The sequence below is a fragment of the Heliconius melpomene genome, chromosome 7 (genome assembly GCF_056956725.1).
Source record: "Heliconius melpomene rosina isolate 202511_hmr_F chromosome 7, ASM5695672v1, whole genome shotgun sequence".
In the NCBI taxonomy this organism is placed as follows: Eukaryota; Metazoa; Arthropoda; class Insecta; order Lepidoptera; family Nymphalidae; genus Heliconius; species Heliconius melpomene.
In genome coordinates, this window is record NC_140395.1 from 6,673,889 (window position 1) to 6,695,553 (window position 21,665).

Consider the following 21,665-nt stretch of genomic DNA (forward strand, 5'->3'; position numbering starts at 1 on the left):
CTTTAGTAAAGAGGGGAAAATATTTCATTCCCCTGAGTGAAAATCAAATCCACAACCTTTGTATTTGCAGTTAAACACTGACTTGATCACGAGGGCCTCAAAATTAATTTGCGCAGAACGGGAAAACGAAAATTAAGTAAAATATAATCCCCGAGTGTGGATCAAACTCAAAACTGCCGTGTTTATTATGACGCAGAGACACGTTTTTTCAAGGACAATTAATAAAATAAACAAAAAAATCAGCTTTACACTGTATCCCACACATTGCAGGGTAGGCAGAGGGAACCTAGTGTTAGGACACTCTGCCATAATTAATAATCTAGTTATATTTTAAATTATTATTTTACATACATACATACATAATTATTAAGCTTCACAAACACAACTTAAAGCGACGGTTGTACAGTGAATCGTCGATTGCAATCTAGATGCAGGATCATTTAAATTTAATTTTTGCTGACCAACTAGGAGAGGCGAATATCTCAGATAAGATATAAGTGTGTACTAATGAGGTTATTACCCTTATAATAAACAACTATATAGGTATAGGCATATTATTACTTTTTTACATTTTAATATCTCTAACTTTTAAAAGATATTTTTGAGTTTTTTTTGCTTAACTAAGTATGCAGATGAAATGTATTAAGACATTCAATTCTCTACGTTCAACACGAATGGGAGACATTTCGGGTTGGGTTATTCGGGGTGTACCTTAACGCCGCGATTTACCGAAAAAAATCATGGCCCCGAGTAAGCATCGAACCTAAAACCTCCGCGTTTAGCTAGCGGTTCTCCCACAAACCCATTAAAAGTAAAAAAATATTTTGTATTTTATTCTTATCTTAAATCACTCTGTTACAATTTTCACGTATACAGCCATTCTATGTTAAGTGACGATCCCAAATCGTTTTCTACCCAAAAAAAATAAAAGAAAGTGAAGTTAAATATTAAAAGTAAGTTAATTATATAAAAAGTAAGAAGTTGCATCTGGGGAGTGGAAGTATCTTAATGGGAACAGAGTGTTGTAACACTTGTTTCCCAGGTTCCCTCTGCCTATCCTGATATGTGCGGGGTACAGCGTGAAATTAAAAACAAAATTGCTTGGTTCATTTTTTGAACTTCAAATAATTTACCATCGGTTTTTTTTTGATGATGTATTGTATGTTAATAATATAATATACTAATTAGCAAAGATTATATATATTAAATAAACATAAACATAAATAATAAACAAACATAAACATAATAATAAATATTTATAAAGAACGTGTCGGATATACCATTTTACACAGAAATATAGCATATTTTACATTTATGTTGAAATTAAACCTTTTTTAACTAAATTTTCTTATAAAAAAAAATTTTTCAACTGCATTCAACGTCTTCCACGTTTATATATTTGAAAATAAATAAAATATTTTATTTTCCTAAAACTAACGTACACTATTGGTACCTATCATTTGGTAACCGATAAAACGTTAGATAACGCAAAGCGACTTGAAGATAAATTCTCATTCCACCGTTCTCTTAAGTGTTTCACATGCTTTATAGTTCCAACGATACCATCAAAACATTCCATTTTCACCAAATCGGGAACAGAATCTACGGCCTTTGAGTTAAACTGACCGGCACAAATAACTTGATTAAAATTGACAGTAAATCTGTTACCATTACCAGTGAAAGGAGAACCGCTATATTGATAGGTTTAGTTCATTCGTATATGAGAAAAATGAACGACGGTAGATCAACTTGATGTGGTTATTAACTATAGCCTGACAATGATCGCAACTATGGAATTAATATACATTAGACCTAATTGCTTAGTGTTAGAGTAGATAATTGCTTGAGATTAGTTATAAGGAAGCAAATTACAGAAGTGTACTGTATATAAGGTAAGATAAAATTTCATAGCAATTGTGAATAGAATAGCTGAAAGCGATTGTGGAAGCTGTGAAATCGAAACTTACCTTGTTATGTTTCACGCTGTATCCCGCACACAGCAGGTTAGACAGAGGGAATCTAGTGCTAAGAGATTCCGTTCCCTATGTTCCGAATTCTGGAGGCATTGCGTGTAATTGGCATACCAAAGCAAAGAAATAAAAATATAAATTTAAATAACTATTTCATTTCCTCGATAGGGAATTGAACCCGCAACCAGCCGCGTTTACAGTCACAAATTTGTACTCCTGCATCACGACTGGTCTCACTGGACTGGTTAAGTGTTAGAGACAAAGTGACGAATGAACGGACTGGTTCTTGTCAATCAATCTTGGAGTATTTGTACTGAATGAGCGTTTTGTTTGGAATTAAATAGACATTGCTTGGTACAAATTGGTTTATCTAACGTTTTGTTGTTTTATACCTTATACGGCCATATTTAACTAGGTTTATGATTTAAATAAAATACTGAGTATGAACTAATTGGCGTTAAGCTCCGCGACTTAAAACGCAATATCTTCAAAATTCAGCTGATAGGAAAGGGAGAAGGGGGAACGGAGTGTGTGAACACTATGATTCTTTTATATACTCTGCTATATTTTTGGGTGCCTACTGTTATTATTTTCCTTTAGCTTTTATTGTTTGCTAAATAACGCAAGTCAACACTGCATTTTGTCTTGCCAAATTTTTTTGATTCAAGATCGGGGACAGAGGGGAAAAATGGAAATAATTATAATTGAATCTACATAATTGAAATTTGAGTAAAAAGCTGTCCCAGCTAAATCTAAACAAATGATGTGTGCCTTTTTCAACAAATGAACTATTAAACACCAAAAAAATGAATTTGACGAAGTAGTTACTGAGATTAACGCCTTCAACCAAACTAGCACTTCAGCTTTAAAGTTTGGACGGAGAGACTATTTACTCTACTTATCTATCTCTACATTTTATTTATTAGTGGGAAATTCAAATAATTTTAGGTCAAAATTGCCATTTTATTAGTAAACTAACTACCATTAAAAACCAGATTGACACTATATCTTAAATCATATACATTGTTATCGAAAACGATTAAATCCACTGAAATTAATACCCTACTATAAACCGACAAAATATATTCAATTGTTGTTTTAACAAGCCCCAAGTTTTGGAATGCGGCTGGTTGGGCAAGTAAAATATATTCTTATGAAAACAATATCCTATAATAAATAAATTTCATAATGTACTACAATGGTTCAGTGGTAAATTTATTAACGTTAGTAATATGTTCGATTCTTGTTACAAGCGTATATTTAAGTACAGAGTATAACTGTGTATTATTGTGCATTAGAAAACATGATAACATTGAATATTTCATTTATCTAAGTGGGAATCGAACCCACATCCCTTTTGATAAGACTGATACATACCTATTTATAAAATTGTTTAATGTATTTAATCTGGCAATATAGAGCGTGGTTAGTGTTTCTTAAAACCTAAGTAAAACGTGAAAGGATTCAGTAAATTATAAGTGAGTTCTCTCATTGACTTCGAGAAATGCTGAAAAACAAGAAAAGAGACCTCCACAAAGAAAATTATATTATAATATAATTACTAAAACAATTGGATTCCATTCAAACTACAATTGAACAATCATTTATTATAATATAGGAACATATACCTATAGAAGGTCTTCAATAAAGTTGTTAGTTACATAGTTGCGTTATAATGCATTAATGATTATTATAGGACAGTTGTGGAGCCAGGGCACAAGCGTGAGACTGAAAACTTGACAGGTTGCAGGTTCGATTCCCACTCAAGGAAATTAATTATTTAATATTTTGCTTTTGCACACAATGCTTTTAGAATTCGGTGGAAAGTGGGCAGCGGAGTGTTTTTACACTAGGATAGGATTCAACGTAAAGCTGAACAATATAAATAATTATTCTAGACGAGGTACAATTTTCTTCTCTTGAATTGAATTCTTTTTCTTGTGCCCTTATAGGATAATATATTTTACTTGTGGATTCACTTCTGAATATATTTTACTTTTTATATTGATCTATACTAATATAATAAAGCGGAAGAGTTTGTTTGTTTGTTTGTTTGTTTGTTTGAACGCTAAGATCTCTGGATCTACTGGATCGATTTACTTTGTTTTTGTTTTGTATGAAAGCTGCATTCTTCAGAAGTGCTATAGGCTATATAACATTACATTACACATATATACTAATAAATTAAAATACTTTCTAATTTGACATGCAATTTATTCTGCCATGTTAATAACAACCGTCGTCGCTACGCGACCGCGTTCGTTACCGCGTCATTTTGATATTCATCCTTATGCAAATAAATATAATAGTCACATTTAGCATTTCATCCAGATTGAAATTATATTTCTATTGAAATTATATTCTTTATTTCAAGCAGGCGTAGCCGCGTCCGGGTCCGCTAGTACGGTTATAAAATGTCAATGGTATGTCTTTTAAAAGTCATATAATAAGCTAATGATTGGAAGATCTCGTTCCAATGAAAACGTGTTTGTATGGAAAAAGCGACTTTGGACTTCTTAAAAATGCACTTTTTCTTTCAAATGTGGATGATGCAACATCGGTAGCGGGTTGCAAGTGCACGGCTTACGCTGTGTGGTATACTTAGAAATAGAAATTTAATTACATATAATAAATAAAAATGTTAAATTTGTCTCTATAGCTATCAGTTTATAAAAATTTAGTAAATTTAATAAATTTAATAAAATTTGATAAATTTCTTTATGCCATTTCTAATTTTATTTCTCTGTGCAAAAAGATAAGTACAATAATTTACTATAATAATTGATCTATTTCTTTGTAAAAGTTAAACGATCAGATAGCTTTCCTCGTTATTGTTTAAAAAATACTAGTTGTTGTTTAAGACGATGTTGATCTTGTCTTGAGACATCTTAATTAAAGTAATTTCTTTAATTAAACTAAGAACTTAAAGGCTAATTTTATTTTATAAAGAGGCAACCTGGGAACCTAATATTATGATACTTCTGTGCCCATTAACTTCTGACGAATTCTTGAGGCACTACGTATTAAGTGGCAAAACTCAGGATTAAATATTCCATCACCCCAAGCGGGAATCGAACCCACACCCGTCATATTTAGAGTAGCACGCTTGCCTGGCCTGACCATATTATATATAGATATAACTATAGAATTATAGTTAAATTCTACGCTAACTGTTCTTATATTGTGATTCAAGTACTGCACTCTGCATTCATGCAATATCTTTATTAACAACGTCGTCTGTGCGTTGAATTGTAATTATAAGTATTGTTCCTTATTTAATCCACTTGTCATGTGTGATGGGTTCTGTAGATTTGATTTTTGTTTGGCATGTCTTCTGATGGTGGGCAAAAAAAATATTATTTTAATAATTAAAAAAAATATACCTAATATATTTTTTTATTTCAATTACTTCTCTATAAGTATAAATATTAATAGATTATTCAAAATAATTAAAATTTTACTAAAAATATTTTATCTTTGTCGGAATTTGTGACTATAGCTGTTTTCTCCTGTACAAACCGAAGTCGTTGTAAAGCAGCAGCAACGGCCGTTTGGGTTCGATTCTCACTCGGTGGCATATATTTTATTATAATTTCTTAGCTTTAGTAATAAGATAAAGCGTTTAATTCCGCATTTCAACATAGAAAATCTCGCAGATTGAACAGAAAATGGGGAACGGGTTGTCTTAACACTAGGTTCCCACAGCCTACCCCACATATGGGATACAGCGTTAACAAAAAAAATATATATATACGAGTATACTTATAGAAACCCCCTGAATATATGTAGTCATACAAGTAATAGAATCAATTATAATCAATATCGATACAAAATTAAAATTAAATGTAGTTATTGTAAATTAAATAAAAATCTACTGAAAAAAATTTTTTAAAAACCCATATAATGTTCTTCCAACTAATCCATCAAACAATTGCATTTATATACTTAGCACGGACAAAACGTCGATTAGGCGATACAACTTTAATATGTATGTATCATATTGCATATCGGCATATGCGCTGCATATTTGTGCATGACTCTTTATGCAATTTGAATGTATATCACCCAAGTAATATAGGACGAGACGTTTAGAGTTTATTAATGTTATTATCAATAGTAAATATCTATATTGTAGTTTGATAGTTCGTTTATAATCTACACTAGGTTGTTAGCTCACGTTCACAACAGAGTGTTTTAACGCTATTACCCTGCTAGGTACGGGATACAGCGTGAAACTAAAAAAATAAATACTACTAAGGAAAATATAAGCATTCATTAAAATATAATTATCAACAATTTTGTTTATACACTTTCACTCATCAGCATCACCATTTCAGCATCACCATTTCAGCATCACCATTTCAGCATCACCATTTCAGTGAAATGTTTAATTGTTATTTTATTATTGTTATTATTTTTCTTTTTATTTTTTAATTCATTCATTTTAATTCATTCATTCATTCATTCATCATTCATTTTTTAATCTATCTCATTTATATTAATGTTTTAATGTTATGATAATTAGTATTGTTATTATTATTTTTTTTTTTTTTTTGTATTTTAATTTTTACTATTTATTGCTACTATTTTTATAATTTATATTGTATACATTATTATATAGAAGGACGGCTGCGAGGCGGGAGCTAATAACTGCAACACAGTTTATACTACTGCATAACTGCAGTTATTAACGATTAAAGTTGTATTGTAATTTATCAAATATTAATTTAATAAATATATTATTATAAACTACAAAATACTTAAAAATATATAAAACATAATACTTAACTAGCCTTTAACTAAACATGAGTCCTTTATGCCTCATGAATAAAGCATACCATAAGTCACTAGAGTTGGACCTTGACAGAGGACTAGGTATTCTAAATGATGTAGGTGGCCTGGTCTCATGACCATAGCTAATTGGAAAACGGATTACTTGCATTCGCTTGATACGCCGCCAGTGTGGGCTGAGTGGCTGTAAGCTTTATTATACAGGTTATATGTGTTATAATAATAATATTATGAAATAATATATTATTATTATTATTACATATTCTATAAAAGTTTAAATCCTATAAAACTGGTATTATTGAGTTGGAAATGGACAATATGGATTAGAGACCGTCTTGGCGCAATGGTAGCGTCTGGCCGTAATTGCGATGATTGTAAGTTCGATTCTGATTGGTGACTATGATAATTTTTATTTTATTTTCATTTCTCAGCCAGACAGAAAATTGGGCGGAAAGAGGGAAACAGAGTGTCTTAACATAAGATTATAAGGAGGGACCTTACGTGTAAAGTTGTTTTTTTGCATATTAATAAAAAAAATCACGAAATCGATACACGCTAAAATAGAAAGTATAAGTAAACATTATATAAACCAAAATCGCGTGCAAACATTTACTTAAAAACAAGTTCTACAAATTAATTGGTATAATAGGTAATTATTTACCTTACCTCAGTTTGTTCTGTAATAAGTTTATTGTTGTAACAAACGGCCTTCGAATATTTGAAATCTAATCTAGTATTTATTATTCTATACACTTGAAGTTGATAGATATTTAAATGCTTGTCAAAATGCCGCAAAAAGCTTTTTGTTAATGTGATAAAGATTAATTGCATTCAATAATTAAAGTGTCTCGTAACGTACTTGGAGTTACTGATTAAACAAATTTCGTAAATTATTGCAGAAATTCCTTTTGTGACTTAGAAATGCTGGGTTAATATTGCAACTTGACGTTTTGATATGGTTGTAGGTGATAATTCTATTTTATTTATATTTTTGCTAATTTATAGATATTTTATACTATTCTAGCTGAAATTCTACTAGGGACAAATATTTAGTAAAAAGAGATTTTCCAAAAAAAAAGAATTTCAATTATAATTGTAATTGTTACACAGTCCATCACTATGTTTACTTTTCATAGCTGATTTTTTAGTTGTATATTAGACCATTTTCAGTTGGTAAATGAAGAATGAGTGTCCTAACACTAGATTCTTAATACCTGCTCACTAAAAAAAAACCATTTCCATTAAGACACTTTCTAAACTTACAGTAAGTACTAAAGGCCATCTTAAAAAACACTATTATACACTATTATAAATAAATATTATATTTTTTTCCATAAAATTAAAGTAATTCGGCATTTCTGTTGCCAATAAACCGCATGTCAAAACTTAACCGCCGATAATTCCGATCCGCTGCAGTCGTTGCACGACTGTGTAATTCCGCGATTATGACATATAATTTGCGCTATTATAACATTACAAAAATATGTTTTCTATAAGAAATCCACTTGTTATACAACAATCGACTCTATAGCTTTGTAACAAGATATAAAAAATGTATAGGGTTTTTTTTTACTTTGTTTTTATACCTTGTACAGGTTACTGTAGGTGCACTATGGTGTTTTAATGACATTCTTGTATTGTCGACAGTATCTCATTTCTCAAGATTATATTAAGTAGGTGATTAACATTTAGTATGTACTTTAATATGAAAAAAGATATATTATATACATAAAGATATATTATATGTCGGCTGGTGATAATTTATTTCAATATTAAGAATAAATTCATAATTAGTTAATTAATTATAAAAGATGTTTTAAGGAGTAAAATTAGAATTAACATTTAAGAGTTAATAAAATGCTGTAATTATTGAATTGATGGTTCTGTATTTGTCAGCTTTCGGTGGCGCCACTTTGGACGCGTCACCGTTGTCAATGTCATTGTTAATTTATAAAAGGCCGTGCGGGTGTTGTACGCTCAGTCGAGGCTCTGCCACGGCTCGGAGCACTACTCGTGCTCCACCGCTGGTTAACCTCGACTATTTTAATTATGAATGTTGTTAAGACCTATTCGTAATTATACTGGACTGGAGCAGTGAAAGGCGAGTGTTGATATATCGGAAAGGGATCCCTTAAGCCTACTCCTGGGGTCACAAGTCCCAGGCACTGCTCCAAGCCATCATTTAAAGAATAAGATAATGTTGTTATTATTTTCCTTGTAATTTACTATGTTTCCAGTTATTATTCGGTTCATTTATTTGTTTTAGATTTACTTATTTGTTTAATTAAGTATTTCGAGTAAAACCAAAGGCCAGGACATGGTCGGAGGTTCTACTCGTTTATTTTTAATATCTATTACGCCTTTTTATTTCCGACATCAGAAGCGGGATAGATCCAGCAGGTCCATCCTTTCATATCTTCTCAACAAACAAACGTGCCAAGGCATTTGGAGACACTCTTGCTAATAGAAGAGATGAGAAACGCTATCTAAGCAACATCAGGCTAGTATGTAAGTTAGTCATGAGTTACTTGCAAGTTTATTTACTAAATTCAACTACAACAATACTATGACTAAGATTGAGTAATATTTATATCGCTACACTCAATCCAGAGGAGGACGTACTTTTAAGGAACTGGCGTAATCACGCTGAACAAGTAAAAAAAAAAAAAAAAAAACATGTGTAGTGAATGGAGATTTACAGATGCGGTCAAGGCAGAGTTTGAATGTGTGAACAATGAACTGGCCTTTATCTAGTGAGTGTGCGTCTAGTAGGTGTGCAACTATTCCCGAATTAACCGGTCACATCTACTTTTAGGCCTCGAGAAGTTGGATCACGTAAACCGCCCATACCTCACTGGCGTCCCATATGAGCGATGAATCGTCAGGGGTCTATAGTCTGCTTTGGGTATGAAGGGGCTGGACAAACTCAATTCAGTTGTAATAGACTGACAAATAAAGTGAGTGACCACGGACCATTTTTGAATTCAGATTCTGCTTTTGAAGCTAGTTCAGACAGATCAGAAGAAGCCTGGGCCTAAATGCAATTATTGTGGCAAAGTTGGGCGTGTGGAGTTTGAGTGTTTCAAAAGAATTGGTGATGATTCTAACATAGTCAACTTGGTGAATGAAAGTAATGAACTATTTTTTTTTTTATGGAAAAAGGACAAGGCAACTCTTTTGATGCTGAAAGGAATGGGTAGCAGGAGCGTTTCAGTCTTGTCTTTTCAACAAATTGAGACTGTGTGTGGTATTAATAGTGTGTTTGTCGAGATAGTGTTTCGCATTATTGAAGACATTGAAACTCCTTGTGTCGTTTTTAATTGGTGCGGATATAGTTAAGGGAGAAGGGCTGAGTGAACTTTTACCAAGCAGGGTATCACTGTGGTAAGAAAATTTTGAGAAGCCATTTCGGGATATTGACGCTGACTTGATGGACTAAACGAAAACTAATGAATTTACGATTTGATGGCCGATGGTGTGGCCCGAGAGAGTGCTTCTTGATTCGCGAGCCCGGTAATTCTTGTGAAAGAGGAAACGGTGAGGATAGAATGTGCACCGATTGCTGCGAGCTTAATAAAAATACAGTTCCTATCAAATTTCCATTACCTATGGTTTCGGATCGGCTCTGTGAATTGTCAGACGCCGCATACTTATTATATGCCTCGATATGGCGCAGGGATTTTGTCTAATACCTATTGGTGGGACTTTCATTTCTAGAACTGGTCCAGCTGATTTCTTTGAATATGCAGGAATGTCTTCTGGATTGACTAACGTCCCGGCGGAGTTTTCGGCCGTTATGGGTAACATTTTCGTCTATATGGATAACGTTTTCATGGAGTATGGAGCTTTTTCGGAAGGTCTGCAAATTCTAAACGGGCTTTTGGTAGCTTTATCCATACCTATATTATAAATTCGAAAGTAACTGTCTGTCTGTCTGTCTGTCTGTCTTTTACGCAATCAGGGCCAAACCGCTAATTTAATTGTGATAAAATACTCGTATAGAGATACTTGAGGGTCCCGGGATGAACATAGGATACTTTTTTTTTTCTCATATTTGTAATATTTTCGATATATACCAATATATTAAAATAATTAATTTGACAAGCAATTTATTCCGCCATGTTAATAACAATCGTCGCTACGCGTTGCTAAGCAGCGGCTTGCAAAGTTTGTTGTTTTAAGAAAACGTCACCCAAAGTAAGTTTGCTTAACGCATATATGGCGCGCGCCGATATAGATTTATATACATTAACAAAAATTAAATGATTTCTATAATTTGATATTCGTCCTTATGAAAATAAATATAATAGTCACTTTTAGCATTTCATCTTGATGGAAATTATAGTTTACTGTATAACATTCTAATAAATAATTAAAGAGATGTCACTGATTCGAAATGACCTAGCCTACGAGTGGTATAGTATGATCGACGCGAACGGGCAGATGACTTTGATGATTTTGTAAATTTTTATATATTTTCGAATTATTATTATTTTTTATGTAATTATTTGCTGCTTATAATTAATTTATCTCAGTTCGGTTATCTATACCGATGTTATACACTTAAAATATCGTAATTTTAATCATTTGGGATTTTATTTAATATTGTTCGCAAAAATTAATAATTATTTAATATAGAAAAATGTTTAGTACGCGCGCACGGCAAACTTTAGGTACTTTTTCTAATATTAAGAATTTCCTTTAGTTACTTTTACTTCTTTTGTATATTCATTTCGGTTACTCAGATATTTTTTCTAATAATAAATCTCCACTTATTATTATTTTTTTTACTTATTTTAATTATTTAGACTTATATTTTCGCGGGCGTAGCCGCGTCCGGGCCCACTAGTATATTATATATATAGAGGCTGGATTTTCTATAAATGCCGGGAAGTGTTTATTCTTCAAAGCAAGATTGAATGCCTAGGTGACCTAATGTCTAACGGTACTTTACGCCCGGGTTCAAGAGGGGTTGAGCCGCTTGAGGGGTTGCCTGTGCCAGCCAATGTCGGGCGGTAGCGTCGGTTCTGTAACCCAGCGGGTCGTTTTGGACGATTTATTTGAAGCCTTTTTAAAGCGTATGATGCTGCTTTACAGCCTGAGCGGGAAGGAATGCTAGGTTTGAGTCAACTCCTGATTGTGGGAAGTGCTGGACTTGATGTGATGCGGCGCCTAGCTTAGGCACCAGTGCTAGCGGTTTTTGGGGAGGATTGGCCGATCGAGCTGCATGCGGATGCAAGTAACACGGGACTTGGAGCTGTCCTTATTCGGGGACATGAAGGTGGTGCTTATTTTTAAAATAATTTAATTTCAAAAATTTAATATCGACAAGGAAACCTATTTCATTTGATACAATTTACATGGATGCTACAGGACGTATCGCAGGGAAAGGTGTCTAACATTAATGTGTGGTCATGCTGATCGATGCATACGCGAAATATATGACTTTGGCATATGACAACTGATGCGACGGCGAGCGCAATGCTTCGTACGCTAGAACGTGGTTTTGTCGTTTGGGTTACTAAAGACAAATTATAAGTGATCAGGACGCGGCCTATGGAGTTGAGATTGGGAAGTTATGTAAAAATTATGGCATTCATCAGACCCCAGGAGTAAGCCATACTAATATACAGATTGAACGTGTCATGGCAGTCCAGTGGTTAGGAATGGACTGGCGATTATCCGGAATTATGTCATAAGGGTTGGAAAAGGGGATTAGGTGCGCTTTCGTTGGCAATTGACTGTTCTACGCATAGAACTGCAAATGTTGGTCCTGAAGGGGATCTGGCTGATTCACTGAGTCGGACGGACGGGGATGATTGTATTGGAAGGAGGATTGGTACTGGAGACTGAGAATAAATTAGGGTTCGACGGAGGAGAAGCTAACGTGGAAGGATTCCAAAATAGACGAAATAGTTTTGTTCAGAGCGGGACCTAGTACTCAAATTGGATTAGAACTTAGGTGCCCTGATGCATATGAAATCTGAAAAATGTTACGTGAAGTAGAGGGTATGTCTGGAGGAGGAGAACTGACGGAGGTTTCTCATGAAGAACTGCGATTGGCGCCCAAACCAGGTGAGAGAGTGATGGTGCAGGATTCCGTGTCGGCATCGGGAGAGGTGACAGATGAAGGACCCACCTGAACCTACTTATCAAACTTCAGCATAAAATGTTAATCATTCTATCAATACAAATGACTTTTTGTTTATAAGTTTTTGCTCATAAGAAAGTTGTTTGACTATGTTCATTATTATTGTTATTTTTGTTTTATAAAAAATAAATTAAAAAAAAAGGTTGTTGAGTTTTAATAATTTTGTTGAGGACAGGGGCCTCCAAAATTTGTGTGTGTGAACAATTTTGTTGAGGACAGGGGCCTCCAAAATTTGTGTGTGTGAACAATTTTGTTGAGGACAGGGGCCTCCAAAATTTGTGTATGTGAACAATTTTGTTGAGGACAGGGGCCTCCAAAATTTGTGTGTGTGAACAATTTTGTTGAGGACAGGGGCCTCCAAAATTTGTGTGTGTTTGTGACGAATTTTGTTGAGGACAGGGGCCTCCAAAGTTTACTTGCTACTTGAAGGTTTTCAATATTTATTAATTTATTATGATAAAGGTCAGGGGCGACCTTATTGCAGAATGGCCGTGTCGGCTGGTGATAATTTATTTCAATATTAAGAATAAATTCATAATTAGTTAATTAATTATAAAAGATGTTTTAAGGAGTAAAATTAGAATTAACATTTAAGAGTTAATAAAATGCTGTAATTATTGAATTGATGGTTCTGTATTTGTCAGCTTTCGGTGGCGCCACTTTGGACGCGTCACCGTTGTCAATGTCATTGTTAATTTATAAAAGGCCGTGCGGGTGTTGTACGCTCAGTCGAGGCTCTGCCACGGCTCGGAGCACTACTCGTGCTCCACCGCTGGTTAACCTCGACTATTTTAATTATGAATGTTGTTAAGACCTATTCGTAATTATACTGGACTGGAGCAGTGAAAGGCGAGTGTTGATATATCGGAAAGGGATCCCTTAAGCCTACTCCTGGGGTCACAAGTCCCAGGCACTGCTCCAAGCCATCATTTAAAGAATAAGATAATGTTGTTATTATTTTCCTTGTAATTTACTATGTTTCCAGTTATTATTCGGTTCATTTATTTGTTTTAGATTTACTTATTTGTTTAATTAAGTATTTCGAGTAAAACCAAAGGCCAGGACATGGTCGGAGGTTCTACTCGTTTATTTTTAATATCTATTACGCCTTTTTATTTCCGACATATATACATGTAAATATATTGTTATATATTTTTTTAATAAGTAACAATTACATAATAATATAAAAAAAAATGTTAGGTTTTGAGTTACAGTAAAATTATTGGTTTTATATTTATTGAATACAATATTTCTTTATATTTATTTTAAGAACGAAATATTATTAGTCATCCGAAAATAATGTTGTGTATATCGGATCTTCATTAAACTTTATTTATTTAATAAAAGTGCTACTTTAAAGCGAGAATCGAACTGATATTTATCTAGGTAAAAAATAAATATCTTAGAAGAAGGAAGAAATAATATAATTCTTGTATCGAATATATAATATACTTCCATAGCGTGGAAATGTAAACAAAATTCCATAATTTAGAGCAGCTATTTTGATGCTTGGTCAATGAATTCGACCTCAATTAATGTATGGTGTTAATTATTAATGCTACGCCCCATCACTAGTGAATTAACAATTAACGTTTCATTAAGCGGAAATATAGCAAGCGTAGTGTTGTGCTCTTAGCTTTGATTGTTGGAATGTAATCTTATCACATCTCTTAATATATATGACTATTAGCTTTTAAGTTAATTTAATCAGCTTCACGCTGTATCCCGCATATAGCAGGCAGAGGAAGCCTAGTGTTAAGACACTGAGTGTTTTTTCTCACTGAATTTTTCGACATGTGTTAAGTGGCTGAACTCAATACCGAGCTTTTGCCTCATAACTTCACTCTTCCCCAAGGGTCGAGTATGGAAAGTTTCTCTTGCGACATTAAAAAAGTAACAATGTGAATTACTTAGTGATGACGATTGTGGTTCCCACTTTAAAGAATATTCATATTGAAAACATTCAAAAAAGAAAGAGGTCAAGTGACTTTTCCAAGAGGGCAAGTAAGTTTCTCCAGAAACACCTTCTTATATTATATTACTTGAGGCGATAGCAAATTTAAACACTTTACTGTAACAGAGTTGTAAAATATAACCATAAAACATTAAAACCTTTATATAATAAAGGAAATTAATAACTCATTTACATATACGCCAGTCACTGACATGACGATCATGTTCGAGATATGTTTTATTTCGAACTTTATAGCCATGGCTAGATAGCCTTGATTCCTGCTGTATTTTAAATTATACAGCAAACAACTTGAGTTTCGATTTAACAATATTAATTATTTATTATTAATTATTTTATTCAGCTAAAAACTATATAGTGCATATAGCAGAAGGAGCCTAGTGTTAAGACACTCCATTCTCCCGTTTCCAGTGAGACTTTCCATCTTCCACTTTCCTTCAGATTATAGAGGCATTGCGTTAAGTGGCGAAATTCCACGCCACGCTTTGCATCGACACCAGAGTGAAAAAATGAAAATATTAAATATTTCATTTTCTCAAGTAGGAATCGAACCCACAACCTGTTGGGTTTACAGACACATGCTTGTTCCCCTGCACCACGATATTTTGTAGGGTAGGCAGGGGGAACTCAGTGATCATCATTTCTTTGTCTTATCGCTCATTTAGATACTATATACTGAAGGTTCCCAAATTCCAATCTTACAATGCTATGTGGATAATACAGTGTGAAGCAAAAAAAATTTTTTCGCTGAATTGGGTTCTGCCATATTAAAAATTATATTTGTGGTTTGAAATATTTTATTTCCTTTCTTCTTTTTAGCATTACACTGAACCCTGCCTGTAGCATGGCAGGCAGAACTAACTTATACTCCTTAAATGAACTGAAATAAAATTCGGAAAATTCTTCACAGTGTTGCTAGTACTAATATTTTTCAAATTTGAACCTCTGTTATTAATTTAAAAAAATATATTTTAAGCAACCACTGCACTTTTCTACAAAGTAAAATAGAATTAATTTTAAATTATAAATTGTAGATTCCACTTATTATTGCTGCGTGGGAGTCAATATAACGAGATACACATTATGATTTGCTCAGAGTCAAACTTGGCCTGTAATGAGTTGGTATAAGCCCTGATGTTCGTTACGATATCATACATACGAGTATAGTACGGTTGACGAGTCGTGGCCAATGTATACTTGGAAATATAAAAGGCAAAGCTTAGAGTTAAATCCAAGACTACTATAATGAGAATAGTGCTTGGAAATTAATGCTGTTGATGCTCTCTCGAGAAACTACTTATAGTTATATATTTATTGTGAACTATATTATAATATGAGGAATTTTTGGATTCCTTGCCAACTCTTCTCAGCAGAACTGCCTCTCTAGGTTCCTGTAGGATTAACACTACTGACATTTCATTCATATGTAACATGATCCTGGTTCTAACGAGGTTTCTAGTATTAAGGCACTCCGTTCCCAATGGAAACTTCCGTTTCCCACTTTCCGCCGTATTCTGGAGACGTAGAGTATTGAGAGGCGGAATTCGTTATCAGACTGAGGAGCTTGAATCAAACCCACAATCTGTCCCACATTATAGTATAGTCACACGATTGTGCCCCTGTGACATGGTGATCTCTGTTCTCTGATCTCATCAAATCTGCACAGCCATCTACACTTAACTTTGGCCACGACTCGTCAACCCCACTGTACATCATGTACGTGCGTATGCGCGGCTCTTTTAAATTGATTGTGACATCCGGTGTCGGCCTGGTCGTGATGCCACTCTGTTGCTAGTCGCTGCTTAGTCGTTATTAATATGTATTTTGAGTTGAATTTATTATTGATGTATGAACATTTAGTTTGGAAAGAAGGCTGGTTTCCATTTATATTCTTGCCATCATTACTTCATAATAGGCTTTTTTTAGAATAATTGTATTTTTTTATTTTAGTATTTATTTTTCTTGGAAATAATAGGAATCAAGTAGAAATCAAATTAAAAGAACTAGAGGCCAGTCGTGGTGCAAGGGCACAGGTTGTAGGTTCGATTCGCACTCTTAGAAATGAAACGTTTATCTATTTAAACTCTGCTATATGCGGGATATAGCGTAAAGAAAAAAAAATAACTTTTTACAATACCTGTAGGAAATAATTTAAATGATCAGAAGAAACCACTTACATTTAATGTGACAAGAATTAAAAAATCTAACCAAAGCTAGAGGTTCTTACGTTGCCATTCCCAACCAGATTAGAGTAAAATTCCAGGTAACAATGATTCTAGCATTAACGCAGTGTAGGAAGGAATGCAACATGTTTTATCTTAGTCCATATAGGATGGAAGACTTTGTACACTTTTAGAAATATATTTTTTTCAGTTTTACCCTGTATCTGTATATATGAGGGAACCTGGGAACCTAGTGTTAAGACACTCTCTATCCATTAAGACACTCCCGTGCCAAAATTTGCGCCAAAATCAGGAGGCATTGCGTGTAGAGTGTCGGAATTCCTCGACACCAGAGAAAAGAAATGAAAATATTAAGTATTTATTTCTTCAAGTGAGAATCAAACATACGACTGGCCTCAATTTTATTAATTTATTACTTTAAAAATATTTATAAAAAAATATAAAAATATTTTTTTTATATTTATTATTACTATTCGTTTTATTTTGTTTTTATTTTTTTTGTCTTTCTCAATTTCACTGCACTATCTTGTCTTTCCCGCTACTTTGCACTTATCCACTTCCACGGGTTGGCTGGAAGAGATCTCTTCTAGAGATAAGTCCACCGTTGTGTATGTCTTTTCGTTTTATTATGTGTTAATTTGGTGCAATAAAGAATCTTATATAATTAGATCCAGGCTATGATTTCAATTGTGCCAACTTTTTAAGGTAGTGACTAAGCACACTGTTCTCTTATGCAATATCTGTCTTGCAAATATGCCCAACTAACATGGACAGTGATTTATGAAGTACAAGTGGTTGAGAAACAAATATTTCTGAAATATTCGAATTAATAACCGCTATATATTATTTAAGCATTCCTTTCTACAAAATCATAAACGCGAACGAATTCTAAATATTTGACTAAAATTAATAAGTTTTGGACCAAAGTAATTGTGCCAATCATTTGATTTCTCAATACAAAATGTCTAATCTGGTGAACAATTTGTATTTAGTAATGTAACAGAATTAGTTAAGAGCACTGTTACACTGGTTGTGCGCTGTCGCATTTGAATGCAAATTAACTTGTTTACCTTCAAAATTCCCTTAAACGCTATTTTCACATTAATTATATTAAATGAATATATTCATATTATTTATTTATGTATGGCCCGACGTAGTGCAGGTAAATAATATAGGACTAGGTTATACCTGCGACTTTCCTTGTGGTCAAAAGGAAATATAGGTATACATACGATTTTTTTACTGACAAAAACGTTTTTCATATTTATTTCATTAGCGTCACGCTATATTCCGTATATAACAGGGTAAACAAAGGATCCTGGAAACCAAGTGTTAAGACACTCCGTATCCCATTAAAACACTTCCGTTCCTAACTCTTTGAAGAATTCTTGATTCATTCCGTGTGGAGAGGCGAAACGCAACTCCTAGTTACCAAAGTGTGATTTTGACCCAAGACTTTAATATATTACTTTATACAGAAATCTACCCTTATTCTCTCTCTTCTTTATAGTAACAAAATAAAATAAATATTCTAAATGTATAAAGGCCGTCGTGGTTTAGCTTTATAGCGTTTTAAACGAGGCCGTTGTGGATTCGATTCCCTCTCAGAGAAATTAATTATTTTAATTTCCTCACCATGATGAGAAAACTAAGTGCAGCATTGAAAATAAAGTGGAAGATGGGAAGCGGAGTGTTTTAATTCCAGGTTCCCTCTATCAATCCTTCTCTACAAAAACCAACAAAAGTACATAAAATGAAATTCTATTGATATTAATTACTTCATACAAATCATAATATCTATAATTATATACATTTAAATATGTAGAAGTAGGTGTGTTAAATCCAACCAATCAGAAAATAGTTATTTTAATTAAAATAACACTAACATTATATGGCAGCGCCTCTAATTACAACTTGACGTAATAATACAACTTAGTTTTATTATCTAATTACATATTTAATGATATAATGATAAGAAGTAGCTATGCTACTTATAATATGTTAGTCGTTATTTTTTGTTATTTTTATAAAGGAATTTAGTTAAAAATATATTTATTATAATGAAGACTATATATTTTAACAAGATATACCTCCTGATTTGCCCCACCTATACATATATTTAAAACGCTTGAATTACTAAGTGACAGACGGACAACGCACAGACGATACTATTGGGCTTAGAAAATTGAAATTTGCTGTGTAGGCTGACTTGGGATTGTAAGAGAGGACTAGAGCGGAATGGGATTTCTCAAAATTCCTACGGGAACAAAAAAAACCCGGATTTTCCATTTTATACCATTCAATCTATATATATTTTTTTGAGTCATCTCTTCTTCTTCTTCGTACCTATTCTTTATTGCTGAAAGTCGTGCCCGTGTCAGCAAGTCCTAGTAGAGTTTTTTTTTTAAATTTATGGTGATATGTTTATTTATTGACTCACATAAAGGTTGCTATTTATGTAAAATGTAATAATATATTTTCAGTGGATAATGAAGACGAATTTTGCATTAGAATTTTAAAATAATTAACATAACAGTTAGATCTTTCTATTAAATAGTCTATAAAAAGTTAAAATAGAGATATATATTTAAGAAACAATAAATTTAAATTATAAGAAAATACAATTTATACTCATTTATTGATTCGTTGAAAGTAATTTTTCTTACCAGTAATCCTTACATGGTCCCCTACAACTTAAGGCGCCCCCTGCTGGTGCAGTAAGCAAATAACATGCTAATTCCAAGAAAACTCTTTTCTATTCAATTATTTATGCTCATAAAACGTTTCCTTAAGCTGAACCGGTTTCTAAATTGACTTGTATTAGATATATGTAAATGATTTAATTAACCTTACATCACAGATTTAACGACAGGGTTCGAGTCAAGGGTAGCGTGGCAATCGCATGGATATTTAGGGAACTAATCCTGAAAACAACCCCTATCTTCCAGTGCTGCCACCCCTAAAAGAAACTAAGTAAAACATCCCCTATGCTCAAAAAGTTCCGCTATTCCCCACGAGATGGCGCTTCTCCGCGCGTCCCGAAGCATCTGCTTCTGGCTTCGCATGTGTGCGTGCGAGAGTGAGATAGCATGAGAAAAACAAAAAAGGAGTAAAATAGACAGCGATATGTGTATACAAAGGCGTGGTTACGTGCATGCAAACCATTTTTTTTATCGCAAAAATGGCCGGAACTTTACACGCTACGCCTTAGATCATAAAGTTGTAACTGCATACCGCAGAAATTCCGTTGAATCCTAATAACATCACGCTAAGGTCGGATTTAAAACCTCATTCCAAATAACTTAAGTCTATATAGTGGATAAGTGCAAAATAATTGGCGTCAACAGCGTCGCGGCGTCTCTAGAAAGAGACGGCGTGACTACGGCAGAATAGAGTTCGCAACGACCGTTAGCTCGAGGGATAGAGTATTAGCGAACGTGGCGGCCAGAGAGGGACGTGGCGAAAAAATATACGAAAAAACGCAATTTTCACGAAAGGTGCGCGACACGATAGAAATTACTGAAACGTGGGCGCGGTTTAAAAAACGCTAAGGGCGCCTGCGTTCTCATAGAGCCGTAGAAAGTGTTGGGGGAAAGAGTCAGAATGTTACCAACGAGGTCGTGCAGTGTACTGTGCACCGCGACCGCCGCAAAAACCCATAATAATTAATTGTCGAGATTAATATGAAAATGTGCAAAGTGACGTTAAAGTGTGTGTGTTCCAAACTTGTGCTTTTTAGACGACTGATAAGGTAAATATTGATAACGAGTTTAGAAAAGCTTGTATGTAAAGTTATTTTTTAGTTGATATAGAAATAACTGAGTAATAAAAAAATATTCTAAAAAGTTATTTCTGCTAGAAAATAGCTGGGGATATAGGTAAAATGTTATTTTATAGCACAAACAATGTTAGATAAGATTGTTTACAATTTTACCAAAATCCTATTAGAATTTTGATTCCATATATGAAATGACAAACAAATTCAACAGTTTCATGTTAAAAATGAATTTGAAAATGAAGTTAGCATCCTTTGTAAACATAGAAAATTATATTTTCGCGGTAAAAATATACAGCAAGATAATTGAGCGTTTTTTTAACAAGCACTATTAGTAAAAAGAGTTCATCATGATCAAATGCTGCACATTATTATTATTTTATAAGATATAATTTTGAAATTTAAAATTTTGACTTTATAAAATTTTACGTTGTATCCCGCAAACAGTTATGGTACGCAGGAATAACATAATGTTAAGACACTCTACTCTCTTTTTTACTGTTATTTATAATTGAATCTCCAGAGTATTTTTAAAAAACACCTAAACTTAAATATCTAAACTGTGATACCTTTGCCACTTATACATTATCTCTATATTTGAATTAAAAATTCTTAATTATCTAAAGGTAAAGCTTACATTTCGGAAAATATATTGATAGTATTAAAAACCTAAGAAAAACATTCAGATTGACGCATTCGTCAAAAATAGTGTAATCGTCATTGTAAAATTATAAGTTCTAAGGTCAAAAATTTTATAGAATTATTTTTTTTTTTTTAATCGTAGGCCCCATTTTCGGTCACTAGCATATAAAAAGCATAATCC